This window comes from Ranitomeya variabilis, chromosome 4, assembly GCF_051348905.1.
Source record: "Ranitomeya variabilis isolate aRanVar5 chromosome 4, aRanVar5.hap1, whole genome shotgun sequence".
Classification (NCBI taxonomy): Eukaryota; Metazoa; Chordata; class Amphibia; order Anura; family Dendrobatidae; genus Ranitomeya; species Ranitomeya variabilis.
This window is the reverse complement of record NC_135235.1, coordinates 770,329,615-770,355,224: the sequence shown is the minus strand read 5'-3', so window position 1 is coordinate 770,355,224 and position 25,610 is coordinate 770,329,615. Positions and strand designations below refer to the sequence as shown.

Below are 25,610 nucleotides of genomic sequence, written 5' to 3'. Positions count from 1 at the left end.
TTCTCACAAGTTTGACCTCAGCCTTAGGCCGGCCTCACACTGGGCGTAAGACAATACGCCACGTATTATACGTCCGTACTACGGCCGTAATACGGAGAAATGTTCCCAAAATATTGATCCGTAGTCAGGGTGTGGCAGCGTATTTTGCGCATGGCATCCTCCGTATGTAATCCGTATGTCATCCGTACTGCGAGATTTTCGCGCAGGCTTGCAAAACCGACATCTAATGGATTTATGTGCTCAAATGTTCGGGAAAACATATATACAGTATATATATATATATATATATATATGTCATTGAGACACATATATATATATTCTGTATTTAGATTTCATTCAGCGCGATATGTGTTAAAAGCCGGTAATTCAATTACCGGCTTCTCATTTCTCCTGCACAAACCCGACAGGATATGAGACATGATTACATACAGTAAACCATCTCATATCCCCTTTTTTTTTGCATATTCCACACTACTAATGTTAGTAGTGTGTATGTGCAAAATTTCAGCGCTGTAGCTGCTGAAATAAAGGCTTAAATGGCGGAAAAAATTGGCGTGGGCTCCCGCGCAATTTTCTCCGCCAGAGCGGTAAAGCCAGTGACTGAGGGCAGATATTAATAGCCAGGAGAGGGTCCATGGTTATTGGCCCCCCCGTGGCTACAAACATCTGCCCCCAGCCACCCCAGAAAAGGCACATCTGGAAGATGCGCCTATTCTGGCACTTGGCCACTCTCTTCCCACTCCCTGTAGCGGTGGGATATGGGGTAATGAAGGGTTAATGCCACCTTGCTATTGGAAGGTGACATTAAGCCAGATTAATAATGGAGAGGCGTCAATTATGACACCTATCCATTATTAATCCAATTGTTGGAAAGGGTTAAAAAACACACACACATGATTTAAAAGTATTTTAATGAAATAAACACAGCGGTTGTTGTAATAATTTATTGTTCTCTCAATCCATCAGGAACACCCTCGCTTGGAAAAATAATAAACGCACAAGATACATACCTTCTGGTGAACCGTCTCGTCCCACGAAGTAATCCATCTGAAGGGGTTAACTAATATTACAGGCAGGAGCCCTGCTAAATGCAGCTGTGCTCCGTGCCTGTAATCCCCGGCGAATGAATGAAATGTAGGTCATTGACCTACATTTCCTTCAGTCGCGGTGATGCGCCCCCTGGTGGATGTTCTCATGAACTGCAGCCTGGGAACTTTTTCCCACGCTCCAGGTCATATGAGGACATCCACCAGGGGGCGCATCACCGCGACTGAAGGAAATGTAGGTCAATGACCTACATTTCATTCATTCGCCGGGGAATTACAGACACGAGCACCGCTGCATTTAGCAGGGCTCCTGCCTGTAATATTAGTTAACCCCTTCAGATGGATTACATTGTGGGACGTGATCTGACATCAGAAGGTATGTATCTTGTGCGTTTATTATTCTGCCAAGCGAGGGTTTGCAAATGGATTGCGAGAACAATAAATTATTACAACAACCGCTGTGTTTATTTCATTAAAATCCTTTTTAATCATGTGTGTGTGTGTGTGTTTTTTAACCCTTTCCTACAATTGGATTAGTAATGGATAGGTGACATAATTGACGCCTCTCCATTATTAATCTGGCTTAATGTCACCTTACAATAGCAAGGTGGCATTAACCCTTCATTACCCCATATCCCACAGCTACAGGGAGTGGGAAGAGAGTGGCCAAGTGCCAGAATAGGCGCATCTTCCAGATGTGCCTTTTCTGGGTGGCTGGGGGCAGATGTTTGTAGCCAGGGGGGCCAATAACCATGGACCCTCTCCTGGCTATTAATATCTGCCCTCAGTCACTGGCTTTACCATTCTGGCGGAGAAAATTGCGCGGGAGCCCACGCCAATTTTTTCCGCCATTTAACCCTTTATTATAGCAGCTACAGTGCACAAATTTTGCACATACACACTACTAACATTAGTAGTGTGGAATATGCAAAAAAAATGGGGATATGAGATGGTTTACTGTATGTAACCATGTCTCATATCCTGTCGGGTTTGTGAAGGAGAAGGAAAAAGCCGGCAATTGAATTACCGACTTTTCACTAACACCGCTGCGTATTTCTCACAAGTCACACTGCTGGTCCGTGTGGAATCCGTATTTTTCTCGCCCCCATAGACTTTCATTGGCGTATTATTTGCGCAATACGCTGACAAACGCAGCATGCTGCGATTTTGTACGGCCGTAGAAAGCCGTATAATACTGAACCGTAATATACGGCTAATAGGAGCAGCCCCATTGAGAATAATTGTGCCGTATGTAATGCGAGTGTTACGGACGTAGTTTCTGCGCTCTTATGTCCGTAAAACTCGCATGTGTGACCCCGGCCTTAGCCGGACACTGGAAGGGGTTAAATAAGCGAGATCTCGGCCTTTTAGCCCCCGGTGTGGAGGCGATAGCACAATCATATGCCGCCATATACTAGACGTCCGGTAACCGGTGATAATCCCCTCATGTGTGGGGTCTATTTGTCTCCAGAGAAATCACACGTTACATTCCACACAGAACATTGTGTAGAAAAGGCGGCGCGAGGTGATTGTGCCAGTAGTGAGGGCGAATAATGGCGGGAATGTCACTGACTGAGGAGAAGTCTCCATGTAGCGTCTTCACTGCGGATCACGTGACCCCTGACTCCTCCCCTGTGACCTCATCACAGGTCCTGTGCGCACAGAGCAGCCATATCTGTGGAGTGCGGCTCTGCAGGTGGAGGTATGTGGAGATTCCCCAGTACTGAGCGCAGCCGGGGACATTAACCCCTTCTGCACGGAGGAGACTCTTTATAAGAACCATAACGTTGTTGTTCTGTTTCCTGTAATAGATACATACGAGCCAACTATGGAGGACAGGAAGTGAGGAGCGGAGTGTTCTCCTAGTACAGGGCCCCTTTCTTGGCCCCACACAGTGTAATGCCCCCATTATGCCCTGTAAGCAGGGTTCTGCCCCACACCCAGCTGCCTCGGGCACTTTACCAGGAGCTGGTACCTCAGATTCTTCCCCGCACCCCTTTCCTTTGTTGGCGCCAAATCTGTTCTGCCTTTGGGGCTCCGGCCTTTATAATATCAGTAACTGCGCCATCAAGGTCTCCTGACCAGGTGCACCCTCTAGACTCTTCCCTCCGGAAACCTCCCTCTTCCCATTGGTGTCACATGGTCCCGTCTGGACGGCAGATAGCAGTCTGTACAAATGCAGCACAGCCCTGAGGAGGCTTTTTATGACTCTCCTTTTTACACCCCTTCACATATCCTCCATCCCACAGTCCAGTGCCCATATAGTACTATTATTTATTTACTAGCTGAAGAGCCCGGCGTTGCCTGGGCATAGTAAATATCTGTGGTTAGTTATAGCACCTCACTTCTCTTATTGTCCCATCACGCCTCTCATTTTCCCCCCTAACACTTCTCATTTCGACCTCACATCTGTCATTTTCCGATCACTCCACTATTTTCCCTCACACCTCTCATTTTCCCCTCAGTATATACATGTTTGTCATCTACTATATAATTGTCTAAGAGTCACTTCCGTCTGTCTGTCTGTCTGTCACGGTTATTCATTCGCTGATTGGTCTCGCCAGCTGCCTGTCATGGCTGCCGCGACCAATCAGCGACGGGCACAGTCCGGAAGAAAATGGCCGCTCCTTACTCCCCTCAGTCAGTGGCCGGCGCCCGCTCCATACTCCCCTCTGGTCACCGCTAACACAGGGTTAACGCCAGCGGTAACGGACCGTGTTATGCCGCGGGTAATGCTCTCCGTTTCCGCCGCTATTAACCCTGTGTGTCCCCAACCTTTTACTATTGATGCTGCCTATGCGGCATCAATAGTAAAAAAAAGTAATGTTAAAAATAGTAAAAAAACAAACAAAAAAACAGCTATACTCACCCTCCGTTGTCCGACGAGCCGCTCACGGCTGCCGCCATCTTCCTTTCCCAGCGATGCATTACGAAATTACCCAGAAGACCTAGCGGTCTCGCGAGACCGCTAAGTCATCTGGGTAATTTCGCAATGCATCCTGGGAACGCAAGATGGCGGCAGCCGCGCACTCATTGGCACAGCGCCATTGGATCCCAGAAGGCGGAGAGACGGGACGCTGAGGAGCAGCGACCAGAATGGTGAGTATGTTAAACTACAAGGGGCCCTCGGATCGTTATGTGAGTATGTTTATTTTTTATTTTTTAACCTGTGACATACGTGGCTGGGTAATAAACTACGTAGCAGGGCAATATACTACGTGGCTGGGCAATATACTATGTCACTGGGCAATATACTACGTGGCTCTGTGCTGTATACTACGTCGCTGTGCAATATACTACGTGGCTCTGTGCTGTATACTACGTAACTGGGCAATATACTACGTCACTGTGGCTGGACAATATACTATGTGGCTGGGCAATATATTACGTGGGCTGGGCAATATACTACGTGGACATGCATATTCTAGAATACCCGATGCGTTAGAATCGGGCCACCATCTAGTCTCCTTTATATCTAGTAAACACCTGTATGTCATCTCCTGTATATAGTATATACCTGTATGTCATCTCCCCTGTAAATAGTATATACCTGCTGTATGTCATCTCCTTCTGTATATTGTATATACCTATGTGTCATCTCCTGTATATAGTATATACCTGTATGTCATCTCTTCTGTATATACTATATACCTGTATGTCATCTCCTCCTATATATAGTATATACCTGTATGTCATCTCCTGTATATAGTATATACCTGTATGTCATCACCCCTGTATATAGTATATACCTGCTTTATGTCATCTCCTCTATATACCTATGTGTCTTCTCTTTTATATAGTATATACCTGTATGTCATCTCCTCCTGTATATAGTATATACGTGTGTCATCTCCTCCTGTATATAGTATATACCTGTATGTCATCTCCTCCTGTATATAGTATATACGTGTGTCATCTCCTCCTGTATATAGTATATACCTGTAAGTCATCTCCTCCTGTATATAGTATATACCTGTGTGTCATCTCCCCTGTATATAGTATATACGTGTGTCATCTCCCCTGTATATAGTATATACCTGTGTGTCATCTCCTCCTGTATATAGTATATACCTGTGTGTCATCTCCCCTGTATATAGTATATACCTGTATGTCATCTCCCCTGTATATAGTATATACCAGTGTGTCATCTCCTCCTGTATATAGTATATACCTGTGTCATCTCCCCTGTATATAGTTTATATGTGTGTGTCATCTCCCCTGTATATAGTATATACCTGTGTGTCATCTCCTGTATATAGTATATATCTGTGTGTCATCTCCTCCTGTATTAGCCCTCGTTCACACGTTATTTGCTCAGTATTTTTACCTCAGTATTTGTAATCTAAATTGGCAGCCTGATAAATCCCCAGCCAACAGGAAGCCCTCCCCCCTGGCAGTGTATATTAGCTCACACATACACATAATAGACAGGTCATGTGACTGACAGCTGCCGGATTCCTATATGGAACATTTGTTGCTCTTGTAGTTTGTCTGCTTATTAATCAGATTTTTATTTTTGAACGATAATACCAGACTTGTGTGTGTTTTAGGGCGAGTTTTGTGTGTCACATTGTGTGTGTTGAGTTTTGTGTGGCGACATGCGTGTAGCAACTTTTTGTGTGTCGAGTTGCATGTGACAGGTTAGTGTAGCAAGTTGTGTGCAGCAAGTTTTGCGCATGGCGAGTTTTATGTGTGGTGCGTTTTGAGTATGTGCAAGTTTTGTGTGAGGCAACTTTTGCATGTGTTGCAACTTTTGTGCATGTGGCAATTTTTCCGCGTGTGGCGAGTTTTCCATGAGGTGAGTTTTGCACGTGTGGCTAGTTTTGCGTGAGCTTAGTTTTGCACGTGGCGTGTTTTGCGCGTGGCGAGTTTTGAGCAGCGACTTTTGTGTTTCGACTTTTATGTGGTGAGGTTGGTGTATGTGTGGTGAAATGTGTGCTGAGGGTGGTATATGTGTTCTAGCACGTGGTAGTGTGTGGCGCATTTTGTGTGTGTGTTCATATCCCCGTGTGTGGTGAGTATCCCATGTCGGGGCCCCACCTTAGCAACTGTGCGGTATATACTCTTTGGCGCCATCGCGCTCACTCTTTAAGTCCCCCTTGTTCACATCTGGCAGCTGTCAATTTGCCTCCAACACTTTTCCTTTCACTTTTTCCCCATTATGTAGATAGGGGCAAAATTGTTTGGTGAACTGGAATGCGCGGGATTAAAATTTCGCCTCACAACATAGCCTACGACACTCTCGGGGTCCAGACGTGTGACTGTGCAAAATTTTGTGGCTGTAGCTGCGACGGTGCAGATGCCAATCCCGGACATACACACACACATTCAGCTTTATATATTAGATATACCTGTAAGTCATCTCCCCTGTATATAGTATATACCTGTATGTCATCTCCCCTGTATATAGTATATACCTGTATGCCATCTCCTCCTGGCTGTCAATTTGCCTCCAACACTTTTCTTTTCACTTTTTCCCCATTATGTAGATAGGGGCAAAATTGTTTGGTGAATTGGAAAGTGCGGGGTTAAAATTTCACCTCTCAACATAGCCTATGACGCTCTCGGGGTCCAGACTTGTGACTGTGCAAAATTTTGTGGCTTTAGCTGTGACGGTGCAGATGCCAATCCCGGACATACACACAATTACATACACACACACATTCAGTTTTATATATTAGACTAGCTTTTTCCAGCCAGCTAACGCTCGGCACGCTCATTGCTACCTAATTAACGCTGCTGGTGTAAAGTAAATAATGACAACATTCAATAGCGCTTACACAGGTGGTAAATTATCTTAAAATTAAGTTAATAACAGTGTGGGGACGGAGCCTCGTGTGGTAATGTGTGGGGACGGAGCCTCGTGTGGTAATGTGTGGGGACGGAGCCTCGTGTGGTAATGTGTGGGGACGGAGCCTCGTGTGGTAATGTGAGGGGGCGGAGCCTCGTGTGGTAATGTGTGGGGACGGAGCCTCGTGTGGTAATGTGTGGGGACGGAGCCTCGTGTGGTAATGTGTGGGGACGGAGCCTCGTGTGGTAATGTGAGGGGGCGGAGCCTCATGTGGTAATGTGAGGGGGCGGAGCCTCGTGTGGTAATGTATGTGGACGGAGCCTCGTGTGGTAATGTGTGGGGAAGGAGCCTCGTGTGGTAATGTGTGAGGACGGAGCCTCGTGTGGTAATGTGTGAGGACGGAGCCTCGTGTGGTAATGTGGAGGGAGGGAGCCTCGTGTGGTAATGTGAGGGGGCGGAGCCTCATGTGGTAATGTGAGGGGGCGGAGCCTCGTGTGGTAATGTGTGTGGACGGAGCCTCATATGGTAATATGTGGGGACGGAGCCTCGTGTGCTAATGTGAGTGGACGGAGTGGTTCTTTTTAACATATTTATTAATGACCTTGTAGGGGGCATTCAGAGTAGAATTTCAATATTTGCAGATGACACTAAACTCTGCAGGGTAATCAATACAGGGGAGGACAATTTTATATTACAGGATGATTTATGTAAACTAGAAGCTTGGGCTGATAAATGGCAAATGAGCTTTAATGGGGATAAATGTAAGGTCATGCACTTGGGTAGAAGTAATAAGATGTATAACTATGTGCTTAATTCTAAAACTCTGGGCAAAACCGTCAATGAAAAAGACCTGGGTGTATGGGTGGATGACAAACTCATATTCAGTGGCCAGTGTCAGGCAGCTGCTACAAAGGCAAATAAAATAATGGGATGCATTAAAAGAGGCATAGATGCTCATGAGGAGAACATAATTTTACCTCTATACAAGTCACTAGTGCGACCACACTTAGAATACTGTGCACAGTTCTGGTCTCCGGTGTATAAGAAAGACATAGCTGAACTGGAGCGGGTGCAGAGAAGAGCGACCAAGGTTATTAGAGGACTGGGGGGTCTGCAATACCAAGATAGGTTATTACACTTGGGGCTATTTAGTTTGGAAAAACGAAGGCTAAGGGGTGATCTTATGTTAATGTATAAATATATGAGGGGACAGTACAAAGACCTTTCTGATGATCTTTTTAATCATAGACCTGAGACAGGGACAAGGGGGCATCCTCTACGTCTGGAGGAAAAAAGGTTTAAGCATAATAACAGACACAGATTCTTTACTGTAAGAGCAGTGAGACTATGGAACTCTCTGCCGTATGATGTTGTAATGAGTGAGTCATTACTTAAATTTAAGAGGGGACTGGATGCCTTTCTGGAAAAGTATAATGTTACAGGGTATATACACTAGATTCCAAATAGGGCGTTGATCCAGGGAACTAGTCTGATTGCCGTATGTGGGGTCGGGAAGGAATTTTTTTCCCTATGGTGGAGCTTACTCTTACCACATGGGTTTTTTTTGCCTTCCCCTGGATCAACATGTTAGGGCATGTTAGGTTAGGCTATGAGTTGAACTAGATGGACTTAAAGTCTTCCTTCAACCTTAATAACTATGTAACTATAGAGCCTCGTGTGGTAATGTGTGGGGATGGAGCCTCGTGTGGTAATGTGTGGGGACGGAGCCTTGTGTGGTAATGTGTGGGGAAGGAGCCTTGTGTGGTAATGTGTGAGGACGGAGCCTCATGTGGTAATATGTGGGGACGGAGCCTCGTGTGCTAATGTGAGTGGACGGAGCCTCGTGTGGTAATGTGTGGGGACGGAGCCTCGTGTGCTAATGTGAGGGGACGGAGCCTCGTGTGCTAATGTGAGTGGACGGAGCCTCGTGTGGTAATGTGTTTGGAAGGAGTCTCGTGTGGTAATGTGGTGGGGGGGCGGGATTGTGTGGTAATGTGGGGGGGCGGGATTGTGTGTGGTAATGTGGTGGGGGGCGGGATTGTGTGTGGTAATGTGGTGGGGAACTATTGTAAAACAGTGGGGAGACAAAGAGCGCAATAGGATCTTATCCACATTACACAGAGGAGAATATATACCAAATTTGCTCACCTGGTTAGGATGAGATTAGAGCATGTAGATAGCGGCTGCTGCAGATCCACAGGTCTTCACCGACCAGAGAAAATAATGTCTTCAAAGGGAGATTTGTAGTTAAAATTCTGCGCTGCCGCTAAGATGAATTTCAGGAGAGTATAGTTGATTCACAGTGGTTTTATTCAACGCGTTTCAGGGGTCTCATGCCCCCTTCATCAGGAAATTCCTCCATCCCATAGTCCCTTGTCCATATACCCATCATACATATCTTCCATCCCATAGTCCAGTTCCCATATACCCATCACACATCCTCCATCCCATAGTCCCGTGCCCATATACCCATCATACATATCCTCCATCCCATAGTCCAGTTTCCATATACCCATCATACATATCTTCCATCCTATAGTCCAGTGCCCATATACCCATCACACATCCTCCATCCCATAGTCCAGTGCCCATATACCCATCAAACATCCTCCATCCCATTGTCCAATGCCATATACCCATCATACATATCCTCCATCCCATAGTCCTGTGCCCATATACCCATCATACATATCCTCCATCCCATAGCCCAGTGCCCATATACCCATCACACATCCTCCATCCCATAGTCCACTGCCCATATACCCATCATACATATCCTCCATCCCATAGTCCCGTGTCCATATACCAAGCATACATATTATTATTATTATTATTATTTATTGTTATAGCGCCATTTATTCCATGGCGCTTTACAAGTGAGGAGGGGTATACATAATAAAAACAAAAATAAAAACAAGTACAATAATCTTAAACAATACAAGTCATAACTGGTACAGGAGGAGAGAGGACCTTGCCCGCGAAGGCTCACAATCTACAAGGGATGGGTGAGAATACAGTAGGCGAGGATAGAGCTGGTCATGCAGCGGTTGGTTGATCGGTGGTTACTGCAGGTTGGAGGCTTGTCGGAAGAGGTGGGTCTTCAGATTCTTTTTGAAGGTTTCGATGGTGGGCGAGAGTCTGATGTGTTGTGGTAGAGGGTTCCAGAGTAGGGGTGATACGCGAGAGAAATCTTGTATACGATTGTGGGAAGAGGAGATAAGAGGGGAGTAGAGAAGGAGATCTTGTGAGGATCGGAGGTTGCGTGTAGGAAAGTACCTGGAGATGAGGTCACAGATGTATGGAGGCGACAGGTTGTGGATGGCTTTGTACGTCATGGTTAGGGTTTTGTACTGGAGTCTCTGGGCAATGGGGAGCCAGTGAAGGGATTGACAGAGGGGAGAGGCCGGAGAATAGCGGGGGGACAGGTGGATTAGTCGGGCAGCAGAGTTTAGAATAGATTGTAGAGGTGCGAGAGTGTTTGAGGGGAGGCCACAGAGCAGGAGGTTGCAGTAGTCAAGGCGAGAGATGATGAGGGCATGGACTAGGGTTTTTGCAGATTCTTGGTTGAGGAATGAACGGATTTGTGCAATATTTTTGAGTTGAAGTCGGCAGGAAGTGGAAAGGGCTTGGATATGTGGTTTGAAGGAGAGATCAGCGTCAAGGATTACCCCGAGGCAGCGAGCTTGTGGGACTGGGGAGAGTGGGCAGCCATTTACTGTAATGGATAGGTTCGTTGGGGGGGGGTCACGTGAGATGGGGGAAAGATGATAAATTCTGTTTTGTCCATGTTAAGTTTCAGAAATCTAGCAGAGAAGAAGGATGAAATAGTGGACAGACATTGAGGGATTCTGGTTAGAAGGGAGGTGATATCTGGTCCAGAGATGTAGATCTGTGTGTCATCAGCATAGAGGTGATACTGAAAGCCATGAGATTCTATGAGCTGTCCCAGGCCAAAGGTGTAAATGGAGAAGAGCAGGGGCCCAAGGACTGAACCTTGAGGAACTCCGACAGATAGGGGGCGAGGTGAGGAGGTGGTGTGTGAGTGGGAGACGCTGAATGTCCGGTCTGTTAGGTATTATGAGATCCAGGATAGGGCCAAGTCTGTGATGCCAAGCGATGAGAGGGTCTGTAATAATAGGGAATGGTCCACTGTGTCAAAGGCAGCCGACAGGTCGAGGAGGAGGAGGACAGAGTAGTGTCGCTTGCTCTTGGCGGTTAAGAGGTCGTTGGTGACCTTAGTTAGGGCAGTTTCAGTGGAATGGTGTGACCGGAAGCCAGATTGTAAGCGGTCAAAGAGGGAGCAAGAAGACAGATGGGAGGACAGTTCAAGGTAGACGTGTTGTTCCAGTAGTTTTGAGGCATAGGGGAGAAGTGATATAGGGCGATAGCTAGATACAGAGGATGGGTCAAGAGAGGGCTTTTTGAGGATAGGTGTGATGGAGGCATGTTTAAAGCTTGAGGGGAAAACACCAGTTGTTAGTGATAGGTTGAAGAGATGGGTTAGGGTTGGGATGAAGATTGTGGTGAGGTTTGGGATGAGGTGGGATGGGAGCGGGTCAAGTGCACAGGTGGTGAGATGTGATTTTGAGAGTAGAGTGGCGAGTTGATCTTCTGTAATGGTGGAGAAGTTGGTTTTGGAGGTGGAGGGTAGGGAAGTTGGGAGGAAGGGCTCTGGGGCTTGTTGACCAAAACTGTCTCTGATGTTATCAATCTTCTGCTTGAAGAATGAGGCAAAGTCTTCAGCAGAGATAAGTGGGGAGGGAGGAGGTGCTGGGGGACGGAGGAGAGAATTGAAGGTGTTGAATAACTGTTTAGGGTTGTGAGACAGGGAGGATATGAGAGATGAGAAGTAGGTTTGTTTAGCTGTGGCGAGTGTGGCCTTGAAAGTAGTGAGGGACTGTTTGAATGCGATTAAGTGGTCGTTGGAGTGGGATCTTTTCCATCTGCGCTCAGCAGCCCTGGAAGCTCGCCTCAGTTCTTTGGTCAGGCTGCTGTGCCAGGGCTGTCTGTTGATTTTGCGAGCTTTGGTATGTGTAAGTGGGGCAGCAGATTCCAAAGCTACAGCTATTGTGGTGTTATATAGAGCGACAGCGTCATCCGCATTGTGTATGGAACTTATGTCTGTGAGAGGGAGGAGGGATTCAGAGAATGAATATAGGTCAAGATGTTTAAGATTTCTGCGAGGGTGTGAAAGTTTGTGGGGTGGGGACTCTAGACATGGAGTGGAGAGAGATGAGAATGTGAGAAGGTTGTGGTCAGAGAGAGGAAGAGGTGAGTTAGAGAGGTTAGATAGGGAGCAGAGGCGGGTGAAGATGAGGTCCAGTGTGTGACCATCTTTGTGAGTGGCTGCAGAAGACCATTGAGTGAGGCCGAAGGAGGAAGAGAGAGATAGAAGTTTAGTGGCAGCTGAGAGGGAAGTGTCAATGAGGATGTTGAAATCGCCCATGATGATAGTGGGGATGTCTGCAGAAAGGAAATGAAGTAGCCAGGTGGTGAAGTGGTCAAAGAAGATGGTGGCTGGCCCTGGGGGGCGGTAAATGACAGCCAGTTGGAGGTTGGAGGGGGAGTAGATGCGCATAGAGTGCACCTCAAAGGAAGGGAGGGTAACAGAGGGTGGCAGTGGGATTGGGGTGAAGGAGCAGTTATCTGACAGGAGAAAACCAACTCCTCCGCCATGCTTGCTGCTGGGGCGGGGTGTGTGAGAAAGGTGGAAGCCACCGTAAGAGAGTGCAGCAGGAGAGGCTGTGTCAGAAGGGGTGAGCCAGGTTTCGGTGATGGCGAGGAAGGAAAGTTTGGTAGTAACAAAAAGATCATGGATGTAGGAAAGCTTGTTACAGACAGAGCGAGCGTTCCACAGAGCTCCTGTTAGTGGGACTGGGGAAGCGGGGGCTGGGCGAATGGGTATATGGTTAGAGAGGTTACGGAAGTTTGTGATGGAGCGTGGGTGGGAGGTAGAAATGACTGTGGGAATATGGTGAGGAGGACCAGGATTTGGAGAGATATCACCAGCAGTGAGAAGGAGCAGAGATAGTGTTAGCAGGTGGGAGCAGGAGAGGGCATGAGGTGGCTGCCTGTGCTTTGAGACAGAGGATTGTATGTTAAGGAACAGTTCAGAGGAGGAGGTGAGATGGATGGGGAGGATTGAAGAGGAGATGAACAGTTCCTTACTTGGTGTGGGGATTGGGGGAGGTAGCAGAAAGTGAAGGATTATAGGGGTAAAAGTGACAACAAACAGAAACATTGTTTACAGTGACTGGCCAGTTACCTTCAGTTCCCTTCTGGTTCAATTCAGGTTTTAATTCTAATGTAATCCACACTTTTAGAACACACTTCTAGAAAGTCTAGCAGACTTGTGCTATGCAATATATGGAAAACTAAGTGCGTTCAGGTGTGAAGCAGAGAGGAGTGGTCTCTGCTCATCTTGGTCAGAGAATCAAGAGTGGACCAGATGCATACAATCAAGCCTAAGTAAACAAGGTCATAAATAACACAGGGCAAGCTGGGGTTAGCTGAAAGGCATACCATATGAAAGCAAAGAGCAGGGAAGTCTATGTGCAAAGCTGGGTGATGTATTATGTGCACTTCATAGTAGGAGAGCTGGATGAACATACCTGTTGGAAGAATAGAGATGCTTGTTAGAGTGCGATGGTGGCAGGTAGCAGGTAACATATCCCCCATCCCATAGTCCAGTGTACATATACCCATCACACATCCTCCATCCCATAGTCCCGTGCCCATATACTCATCACACATCCTCCATCCCATTGTCCAATGCCATATACCCATCATACATATCCTCCATCCCATAGTCCAGTGCCCATATACCCATCACACATCCTCCATCCCATAGTCCAGTGCCCATATACCCATCACACATCCTCCATCCCATAGTCCCGTGCCCATATACCCATCACATATCCTCCATCCCATAGTCCCGTGCCCATAAACCCATCATACCTATCCTCCATCCCATAGTCCAGTGCCCATATACCCATCATACATATCCTCCATCCCATATTCCCGTGCCCATATACCCATCACACATCCTCCATCCCATAGTCCAGTGCCCATATACCCATCACACATCCTCCATCCCATAGTCCCGTGCCCATATACCCATCACACATCCTCCATCCCATAGTCCAGTGCCCATATACCCATCACACATCCTCCATCCCATAGTCCAGTGCCCATATACCCATCATACCTATCCTCCATCCCATAGTCCCGTGCCCATATACCCATCACACATCCTCCATCCCATAGTCCAGTGCCCATATACCCATCATACATCCTCCATCCCATAGTCCAGTGCCCATATACCCATCACACATCCTCCATCCCATAGTCCAGTGCCCATATACCCATCATACATCCTCCATCCCATAGTCCAGTGCCCATATACCCATCACACATCCTCCATCCCATATTCCCGTGCCCATATACCCATCACACATCCTCCATCCCATAGTCCAGTGCCCATATACCCATCACACATCCTCCATCCCATAGTCCCGTGCCCATATACCCATCACACATCCTCCATCCCATAGTCCAGTGCCCATATACCCATCACACATCCTCCATCCCATAGTCCAGTGCCCATATACCCATCATACCTATCCTCCATCCCATAGTCCCGTGCCCATATACCCATCACACATCCTCCATCCCATAGTCCAGTGCCCATATACCCATCATACATCCTCCATCCCATAGTCCAGTGCCCATATACCCATCACACATCCTCCATCCCATAGTCCAGTGCCCATATACCCATCATACATCCTCCATCCCATAGTCCAGTGCCCATATACCCATCACACATCCTCCATCCCATAGTCCAGTGCCCATATACCCATCACACATCCTCCATCCCATAGTCCAGTGCCCATATACCCATCACACATCCTCCATCCCATAGTCCCGTGCCCATATACCCATCACACATCCTCCATCCCATAGTCCTGTGCCCATATACCCATCACACATCCTCCATCCCATAGTCCCGTGCCCATATACCCATCACACATCCTCCATCCCATAGTCCAGTGCCCATATACCCATCACACATCCTCCATCCCATAGTCCCGTGCCCATATACCCATCACACATCCTCCATCCCATAGTCCTGTGCCCATATACCCATCACACATCCTCCATCCCATAGTCCAGTGCCCATATACCCATCACACATCCTCCATCCCATAGTCCCGTGCCCATATACCCATCACACATCCTCCATCCCATAGTCCTGTGCCCATATACCCATCACACATCCTCCATCCCATAGTCCAGTGCCCATATACCCATCATACATATCCTCCATCCCATAGTCCCGTGCCCATATACCCATCACACATCCTCCATCCCATAGTCCCGTGCCCATATACCCATCACACATCCCCCATCCCATAGTCCCGAGCTGGGTGGCGCTGAGCAGGGAGTTCCTGGAGATGTGCTGTTATGTAACCTGGCAGTGCGGCTCTGTGTGCGGCCGCTGATGATGCGATTTTCTACACCGGTAACAATAGAGCGCGGCAGTAATAGAGGAGGGGGATTCATTTCTGTCATGTGCTCTCTGCTCCTTTCTGGGGGCAGACAATGGCTGGAGCTTATGTTTCCAGGGATGCGAGATTTCTCCCACCCGGTCAGTGTCTGCTGAGGTGTTGTGGAGCAGGAAAACTGCTGCTCATAGCAACCAATCACAGCTCAGCTTCTTATAAACAGCTCTGGTGAAATGAAAGATGCTTAGTGATTGGTTGCTATGTGGAATGAGCGTGGCTTGAGACACACACACTCATACACACATCCATCCATTCATACATACTATAAACACACACACACACATACATACACATACACACACACTCAGCTTTATATATATAGATATTTTTTTCCTTACGTTGGAGGCCCAATTCCAGCTGTTGCTGTCGGACCTGTGATTTCTGTCTCCTCCACTGTGTACAGGATAATAGAGTATAATAAAGTAGTTATGGACGAGACGTAACTAACATTGTGCAGTGACTCTGCTTTCCATATAGTGATGGATATTTCTTGTTGCTGAAGCTATGATGTTTTTCACTTTAACCCTTTGTTAAACCCCTCTGATCAGTGCGATCATCCAACATACAAGCCTCTGATGGCTCCGGTGATGCCCTGTACTACTGTAGTGCCGTGTATCATCACTGCTGTCAGTGTAAGGCTATGTGCACACGTTCAGGTTTTTTCGTGTTTTTTCGTGGTAAAAACGCTATAAAAACTCATTAAAAACGCATACATTATGCATCCTATCATTTAGAATGCATTCTGCATGTTTTGTGCACATGAAAAAAACGCATCGCGGTAAAAAAAGCAGCATGTTCATTCATTTTGCGGATTTTCTGCGTTTTTTTCCGCTATTCTATGCATTTGGGAAAAAACGCGAAAAAAACGCATGCGGATTTCTGGCAGAAACGTCCGTTTTTTGTTAGGAAAATTTCTGCAAGAAATCCTGACGTGTGCACATACCCTTATACTAACGGCCCCATACACATGAGATAAGAGTTGGCTGAACGGTCATTTGGCAGACGGCCATCTCTCCCGACTCCCCATACACACAAATATTCCAGCTTTCCTGTGGTCTGTATGAGGCTAGTTTCACATTTGCGTTAAATCCGCAGCGTTTAATCTGCATCCGCAAGTGGTGGAAAAAACTCATATAAATGCGTACAAACGCGGCGGTTTTTAGACGTATGCGGTGTCGCATGCGGTTAAAAAAACGCCGCGTTTTTACGCATTTACATGCGTTTTTTCCTGCGTTTGCGTTTTTGGTGCGCATGATGTGAAATTTCGCAAGAGAAAAATCTAGACATCCAGACACCGCCAATGGGACTACAGAGGGCGTGTATTATGGGATTTCTTTATATAGACCCCTGAACAGCTGGAATCTTCAGATTTTGCTCCTGTATCCTGTGTCATGATGGATCTTCACATTGAGGGCTTTTATTTCAACCTGGATTTAAGCATCAAGCTGTTTCTTGCCTGTGCTTTTGCTTGGGAGCAAGACAGAAATCGCGAAAGATGGAGAAGGAGACAACGTAGGCGTTTTTGGAGGCACCCCATTATCGAACTATGTGAGAGCCGTGGTGCCTATCACACACTGTATGGCGAGCTTAATGCCAACCCCGAGAAATTCCATGAATATACAAGGATGTCGCAAGACTCGTTCTGGGATTTTCTTCCTCGTGTCCAAGGAACCATACGGCGACAGGACACCCAGCTCCGTAGAGCGATTCCACCCGAGGAACGTCTGCTGGTTACATTAAGGTACGTTCCAAATCTAAACCAATGATAGTCCAAATTTTGTGTTTTCTGACATGTATTTTTTGGGTATTTTCCTTTCTGTCTTTAGCACAACCACACCATAAGTAGAATAGATTGTAATGTTTTTTGTGTTTGTTTTACAGATTTCTGGCAACCGGAGAGAGTTTATCATCCCTCCACTTCCAATACCGGCTTGGAATATCCACCTTGTCCGGAATAGTTGCGGACACCTGCCGGGCTTTGTGGAATGTACTCCGGGATGATTTTATACCCCTACCCACCTTGGACATGTGGCTTGAAATTGCAGAAAAATTCTGGAGTGTGTGTGATTTCCCCAACTGTTTAGGAGCGGTGGATGGAAAGCGCATTCGCATTATCAAACCAGCCATAACAGGATCGAAGTACTTCAATTACAAAAAATATTTTTCTGTTGTGCTCATGGCAATAGCTGATGCGAACTGTCTTTTCATCGCCGTGGACATCGGAGCTCTTGGCCGTGGCAATGATTCCCAGACTTTCAAGAACTCGGATATGGGCCGCCATGTGTATGGCAACAATTTAAATTTTCCCCCGCCACAACCTCTCCCCAACACTCAAGGTCCACCGATGCCATTTGTTATGGTTGGGGATGAGGCCTTTCAGATGTGTGAAAACCTACTGAAGCCCTATTCCAGTCGGGACTTGAACCACACTAGAAGGATCTTTAACTACAGACTGACCAGGGCCCGAAGAACAGTAGAGTGTACCTTTGGCATTCTGGTCTCTAAATGGCGCATTCTTGCATCATCCATAAATCTAAAAGTGGAAACAGTCGACGAGGTGGTCAAAGCCTGTGTGGTTCTGCACAATTATATAATGGTTAAGGAGCAACCCAACATTGAACTGGATGAACCAGTTGCACACCCACTGCCCGATTTCCAGCATCACCCGCTGCGGTCAACTGCAGCCGTTGGTCACATGTGGGACCAATTTGCTGCCTTTTTTGATTCAGGTATTGGACATGTGTCATGGCAGGACAATGTTGTGTAAATGTCCTGTTGTAATTACATCTGTACCAGTAATTTTCTTAAATGTTAATAATATTTCTCATTAATAAACTTTACTTTTGGTTGTGTTGACCGTGTCTCCTATCTTTTTCCTCTCCAAACCAAGGCTGTCCTAAAAGTGGCAGTATTTGGTCTGTATTTAATATCAGTATTTGTAATCCAAAACCAGGAGTGTGTGATAAAGGCAGAGGTGCTAGTTATTATGTTAATATCATAATTTACCTCTAATTGTTCCACTCCTTGTTTTGGCTTACAAATACTGATATGAAACACTGGCCACATACTGCTAGTAATGGCAGCCATGTTGCTTTATTGGTAAGCTTGTTGATGTCATTGCGTCCTGATTCTGTTCTGCTGTATCCATTGGACACAAACTGAAGAGACAATCACTGTCACACTAAAGAGATCTATAGTCATCAAGTCAGGTGTCAGAAATAATGAATTCATGATGCACATATACAGGCTCATGAATTCACTATTTCTGACACCTGTGCAGGTGAGCATAGATATGCAGTGTGTGATCACCATCGTCCCTTCAATTTGTGTGTAGCGATCCAGCGATGTGTTCACTTGTAACCAGGGTAAACATCGGGTTACTAAGTGCAGGGCCGCACTTAGTAACCCGATATTTACCCTGGGTTCCATTGTAAAAGTTAAAAAAAGTAAAAAAAAAAACAGTACATACTCACATTCTGATGTCTGTCACGTCCCCCGCCAGCGTCCACAGGGTTAAAACTGCTTTCGGCAGGAGCGCTGCTAATGCTGCGCAGCTGCCGAGAGCTTCCTGCACTGACTGTCAGCGCCGGCCGTAAAGCAGAGCACAGCGGTGACGTCACCGCTGTTACTGCCGGCGCTGACACATTCAGTGCAGGGAAGCTCTCGGCAGCAGCGCAGCATTAGCAGCGCTCCTGCCGAAAGCAGTTTTAACCCTGTGGACGCCGACGGGGAACGTGACAGACATCAGAATGTGAGTATATAGTGTTTTGTTTTATTTTTTTTTTACTTTTACAATGGTAACCAGGGTAAATATCGGGTTACCAAGCGCGGCCCTGCACTTAGTAACCCGATGTTTACCCTGGTTACCCGGGTGCTGCAGGGGGACTTCGGCATCATTGAAGACAGTTTCAACGATGCCGAAGTCGTTCCCATGATCGTTGGTCGCTGGAGAGAGCTGTCCGTGTGACAGCTCCCCAGCGACCACACAACGACTTAACAACGATCACGGCCAGGTCGTATCGCTGGCCGTGATCGTTGGTAAATCGTTTAGTGTGAAGGTACCTTAAGCAGAAAGAAGAGATTATGGAGATAATACATCTAATATTTTTGGGCCCACCTCATATCTATATACTAAAGACACACAAAGCTACAGTCTTTTTTTTTAATAACTACTGGAGATATGATGTGGCCCAAAAAGTAAGTGTGTGGCGAAGTTTCTTAGTTGGCGCACGGTGTGTGTTGCCGGCGGCGATAGGCACAATAAACCAAACCTAATTGAGGCAAATCAAATTGTATTTATTTTTTAACAACCAAAAAAATTTATTTAACTGCGCCGGCTTGGGGTAGAGTGATGTAAACAGGGGGTGTGAAGCACTGAGGCCTGGCTAACCGTGGATGACGCAGAGGTGACAGGAGAAGGGGCAATGAAACTACTGGGGTCTGGTAGTTCGGGGATGGGGCTTGACACATGAGAGGCTTGAGACGCACTGGAAGGGTGAGACAAACCTAACATTACAGACACATTGGGAGGTGAAGGGGGAGGAATGCTAAGAGTCCTCTGTTTTTTTTTGTTTTTTTTTGTTTGCCTGGTTGTGGGAGGTCTTGGTGGGCTCATATGGCGTGGCGTGGTGGTGGGTAACCTGTCAGGGTCCGGCTGCACTGTGTCAGAGTCCATAGTGCTCGTAGAACGTGCAGCCATGCCAGAGTCCATAGTGCTAGTAGAGCGTGCAGCCATGCCAGAATCCATAGTGCTCGTAGAGTGTGCAGCCATGCCAGAGTCCATAGCGCTTGTAGAGCGGAAGGCCATGCCAGGGTCCTGCTGCATCGTGGTGGTCGCGGTACGGAAGGCCATGCCAGGGTCCTGCTGCATCGTGGTGGCGGTACGGAAGGCCATGCCAGGGTTCTGCTGCATCGTGGTGGTGGCGGTAAGGAAGGCCATGCCAGGGTCCTGCTGCATCGTGGTGTTGGCGGTACGGAAGGCCATGCCAGGGTCCTGCTGCATCGTGGTGTCAGTGGAGGAGGTCCAAGCAGGAGCAGCGGTTGTCGTGGTGGTGGCGGTGGGATGTCCAATTGCACTCGGCATGGTGGTGGTGCTGTAGTGGTGTCCGGATGTGGAAGGAATTGAGGTGGCCGTGCAGTGGTATGCAGCAGAGGTCGGCATTGAGGTCAATCGTGACAGTGAAGGCACAGGTGGATATGTCGACACGGTCTGCTGAAAATACCGACTCTGCTGCATAGCCTGCATGTAAGCAGCATTGCAGGCCTGCATGACACTCAGCTGGAGATCAGGAGTAAGGTGTTCCGACATGCCCTGCTCAGTTTGGTTAAAAAACTGATGTGCTGGCCTCTGGAGGTCGGCTTTTACTTGGTCAAGGCTTTTGCTGACCTCCTGGATATGTGCATTCAAGAGGCTATGTGAAACATCCATTCAGTCACCCAAAGCCTTGATTGCTGAGTGTAAAACCGAGCTCAAGTGCAAAAACTCGGGCATGAGTGACCTGTCCGAAGCCCTCTGCCGCTGCCGGGAACAGCCCAAAAAAAAGGAGCAGTGGAAGAGAACTGCGAAACGGGAAGACCTGATGGACCAGCTCCCTGGTCTCCAGATGTGCAGTGTGGAAGGCCCACTTGCTGCTGCGCTGCTGGATGGCTGGGACGGGTCCGTGGCTGTCGGATGAAGGACCGCTCCAGAACCTGGGCCAACAGTAGTGCTGTATGTGCTGTGAAAAAAGGAAAAAGAAAATTAACACCAAAAATTAACCAGACGCAAAATCCTGTGGAATATAAAAATACAGATTATGGCAATACAATACAACCTAATGCACGTGATAAATAATTACGTTCTCTGGGCAAGGACCGGTCTTAAAAATGCCAGAACTCGATGGTATTTGTATCTTCTGATCCTTGCTCCTGAACCACTGGGAACACGGCTCTCTTGACGCAGGTCCTTGTTGAAGCGGTCCTTCATCGAACGCCAACTTGTTTTGACTTTGCAATAATGATCCAGGATAGCGCAGAAAGAATTTTGTACCGGAGAGTACCTAATAGTATTCCTTTCACACACTTTTACCTTGCTCTAGTGTGGTGGTTACAAATTTCCATAAAGCCTTGTCGAAGGTCCTTGACGTCTTCAGATTGCCATGTTGATATCTCCAGACTTTGCTTGAATAGATCCGCAAACCTTCCAAGATGTAGATAATGAGGTGTAAACCTGTCCCGGCCGGTGACAGGCACCTCTATTCTGTTGTGAATAGTTACCCGCTCACTGACCAGTGATGCGCGCTTCCAATATTAGAGCAGTACCTAATTAAAGAAATGAGAGACCTATGGGAGATAGCCACTCTTGAGAGGTATTTGGCATTTAATCATATTCCCAAGGGTCTGGTAGTTTATAAACCCCTATCAGGAGATATAGGTGATTCTAATACCATGGCCGAATGGGATGCCATGTTCCATGATTTTTCTAAAAGTGTGGTACTATTCATCATTAATAAAAGGAAGAATGAACTGATTAGGATTAGGAATGAAATCTCAAACTTGTTTGAGGAAATTAAACCATTTGAAGCAGTTTACGAAATCAAACATCTCTCAAATAGCATAAGGAGAAGGATTAAAATAAAGGAGAAAGAAATCATGGAAAAAAAACAAAGAAAGTTCCATAGGGACTCTATGTTTGACAATATAGATGTCTCTCAAAGAAACACATTAAATCAAATGAATCAAGTTGAGAACCGCCTAGAAAGTAGGCGAATTGTCTGTAACCATGAGAAGAGTCACACCATGGGAGGAAGTAGTCAATTAGTTACATTGGATGAAATACATGAAGAGGGTGACCTCTCATTGTCCTTGAGTGAGAGATTTTCCATTCATCTCACCTCGGAGATAGAAAGTCCTTTGATAAATCATCCCAATAATGATATGACTTGTGGTGATTCAAATACAGAAGTGGGTATTGATGTGAACATCCATAATAATATACCAGAAATTTCTACTCCTATACCTTCTATAGTGACCCATAATAGGTACGTTTCACTTGAAAACACCATGGACTCCCCCGAAATTACTCAAGGGGTATGTAGTCCACAACCATCAACAAGTAGTATGGTACCAACTAGGGCTCAAGAACAGAGAAATCAACAAAAGAAACCACAGAAAACCAAACAGAGCAATCTTCCTTTTTTTCGGGTAGTTCAAAAAAATCACGGAAAAGGGGATGTAGGGCCGGGAAACTTACCAAAAAAAAGAGTAAACATCAACGACAACAACAAAAACAACAAAAAAACTCAGAGGGCACGCTAGAACAAAAGATCTTTAATCTTAGTGACCACATCCTGAGCACTAATGAGATGGCCCTGTTAGATAAGGGTTTGAAATATGCCCCGAGTACTAAATTCAATAAATTCGAAGCTTTTGTGGGAGTTAAGCTATTTATGAGGAAGCTGGCCATTAAGAAATACTATGCTAAGAGGAAAGTGACCAGTATCGATAACGATGGCTCAGTGGTCAGTGTGGATCCATACCAGCACACTTCTTTAAAGAAAAAATCTAACTTCCATCCAATTCAGGAATATTCTGAGGCCTTTAATGCATTCCAAAATAATGTTATCAGTGATATTAGGAAAATTTCCCATAAAAACTGCTCCAGATTTAAGTACAATTTGTCAAATGAAGAAAGGAAGGCAATTAGACAACTCCAGGATAACAAAGAAATAACAATAAGACCTGCCGATAAGGGTGGTGGAATAGTAATTTTGAATACTAAAGACTATAACGCAGAATCCTTACGGCTATTAGGAGACACGTGCACCTATAAAATACTGAAGAGTGATCCAACAGAGAGTTACATTAATAAAATGCAGAGATTGATAAAAGGGGGATTGTCAAAGGGTTTTATTAGTAAAAATGAATATGATTTTATAAACATCAAATCCCCGAGAGTCCCACATTTTTACTACCTACCTAAGGTGCATAAAGATTTGATACACCCACCAGGGAGACCTATAATCTCAGCAGTGGGAGGCCTTACTACTAATATGTCGAGATATGTGGATTGCCATTTACAGAAACTGTGCCCTAAACTTCCATCTTATCTAAAGGACAGCTCTCATATTCTACGTAAATTACAAACTATTCAGTGGAAGGAGCATTATATAATGGGTACTCTTGACATTACCTCCCTATATACTGTGATTCAACATCAGAAAGGATGCGAAGCGGCAAAACATTTTTTATCTAAAGATGGAATTATACCAGCTGATCAAATTTCTTTTATTACAGACTGTATATATTTTATACTTACCCACAACTATTTTCGTTTTGGCAGGGACTACTACTCCCAGCAGTGGGGCACTGCCATGGGTACCAGGTTCGCCCCCAGTTATGCCAACCTATATGTTGGTAAGTGGGAGGAGGAATATATATACCAAGGTGGACTCCCACGGGCGGGCCTGGTCCTATGGCAGCGTTTTATTGATGATATTGTTTTTATATGGTCTGGGGGTCCTATTTTATTAAATGATTTTATTGAGGAATTGAATAAAAATATTTATTTTTTAAAATTTACGGCGAATGTAAGCAATAAAGAAATAAATTTTTTAGATTTGAGAATTTTTATTGAACATAGCAGCATCCAGACGAGTTTATTCCACAAGCCTACAGATTCCAAGAATTATATTGCACTTAATAGTTGCCACTCACCTAGCTGGCTTTTAAATGTCCCCAAAAGTCAGTTCATAAGGACTCACAGGAATTGCTCCAAACCTGAGGATTATGATAAAGAAACGGATATTTTAATAGAAAAATTTAGTCAGAAAGGATACAACAAAGAAGTCTTAGTATCTACTAAAGAACAGGTTGGAAAGAAACCAAGGAAAAAATTACTTAAAGAAAATAAGAAAAAAGATAAAAGTTTGGCAGCAGAGGATATTCCCATCATAACACCATATAATTCCAATAGTCATATTTTAAAAAAGATTGTGAAAAAACACTGGAATATATTGAGAGAGGACAAAATAATTGGGGAATCACTAGCTGAGCACCCCAGGTTTGTTTATCAAAGAGCAAACAATCTGGGGAACATTATTGCTCCTACAATCCGTAAACCACCCTCGCCTAGACTGCCATACAAACTAAACACTTTGTCTGGTTTCTATCCCTGCGGTAAATGTTTACCGTGTAGGAAATTACATATAAAAAAACAATTGAACATTATTAATCCAGATGGAGGAACAATAATAATTAAAGACTTCATAAGTTGCTCGACCCAGGGGGTAATATATGGTATCCAGTGCCCATGCAGGAAATGGTATGTGGGGAGGACCATAAGAGCTATGAGTGTGCGCATCGGGGAACATCTGCGCAACATTAATAATAAATTTGAAGGTCACCCCCTGTCACAGCACTTCTTGAAATGTCATGGGGGATCAATAAAAGATACCATTGTTACGGGTATTAAAGTGGTGAAGAAAAGCTGGCGGAAAGGAAATTTTGTACATCAGATGTCAAGAGAAGAAAGTAGATGGATATTTGAGATGAACACGTTAATTCCAAATGGTTTGAACAGTGAAATCGAACTCTTTGCGTTCAACCAATGAATATAGCTCTTCCATCTGTAAGACTATTTAAATCCTTCTATCATGCACCATACCATCCCTGAGGAAGGAGTCTGTTGACTCCGAAACGCGTCGGATGAATTTTGGTCTATGGTGCAGTCCGTATTCACCCTCTAGCCGATCACGTGAGGCATCACGTGTTTGTGACGTCACGCGAGGTCCTGCAGCTTCACTGCACCTCGCCGGCAAGCTGCTATTGGAAGCGCGCATCACTGGTCAGTGAGCGGGTAACTATTCACAACAGAATAGAGGTGCCTGTCACCGGCCGGGACAGGTTTACACCTCATTATCTACATCTTGGAAGGTTTGCGGATCTATTCAAGCAAAGTCTGGAGATATCAACATGGCAATCTGAAGACGTCAAGGACCTTCGACAAGGCTTTATGGAAATTTGTAACCACCACACTAGAGCAAGGTAAAAGTGTGTGAAAGGAATACTATTAGGTACTCTCCGGTACAAAATTCTTTCTGCGCTATCCTGGATCATTATTGTTATTATTTGTAACTCTAAGTGGAATTCTTAATGTACCTGCAGCGCAAGTATTTTCACATATAGAAGATTTATTTTGGCTTTTTTGCCTGATATTGGCCTATTTGG

The 25,610-nt window shown here is 45.7% G+C and overlaps 1 protein-coding gene across 2 annotated transcripts in view; it reads left to right on the top strand.

The window, feature by feature from the left end:
* Window positions 1-2,609: 2,609 nt before the first annotated feature.
* LOC143766938 (uncharacterized) overlaps window positions 2,610-25,610 on the top strand; it is a 66,156-nt gene continuing 43,155 nt past the window's right edge. For both annotated transcript variants that reach the window (XM_077254954.1, XM_077254953.1), the window contains exon 1: window positions 2,610-2,748. The gene's annotated coding sequence lies outside the window, so the exon portion shown is untranslated. The remainder of the gene's footprint in view (window positions 2,749-25,610) is intronic.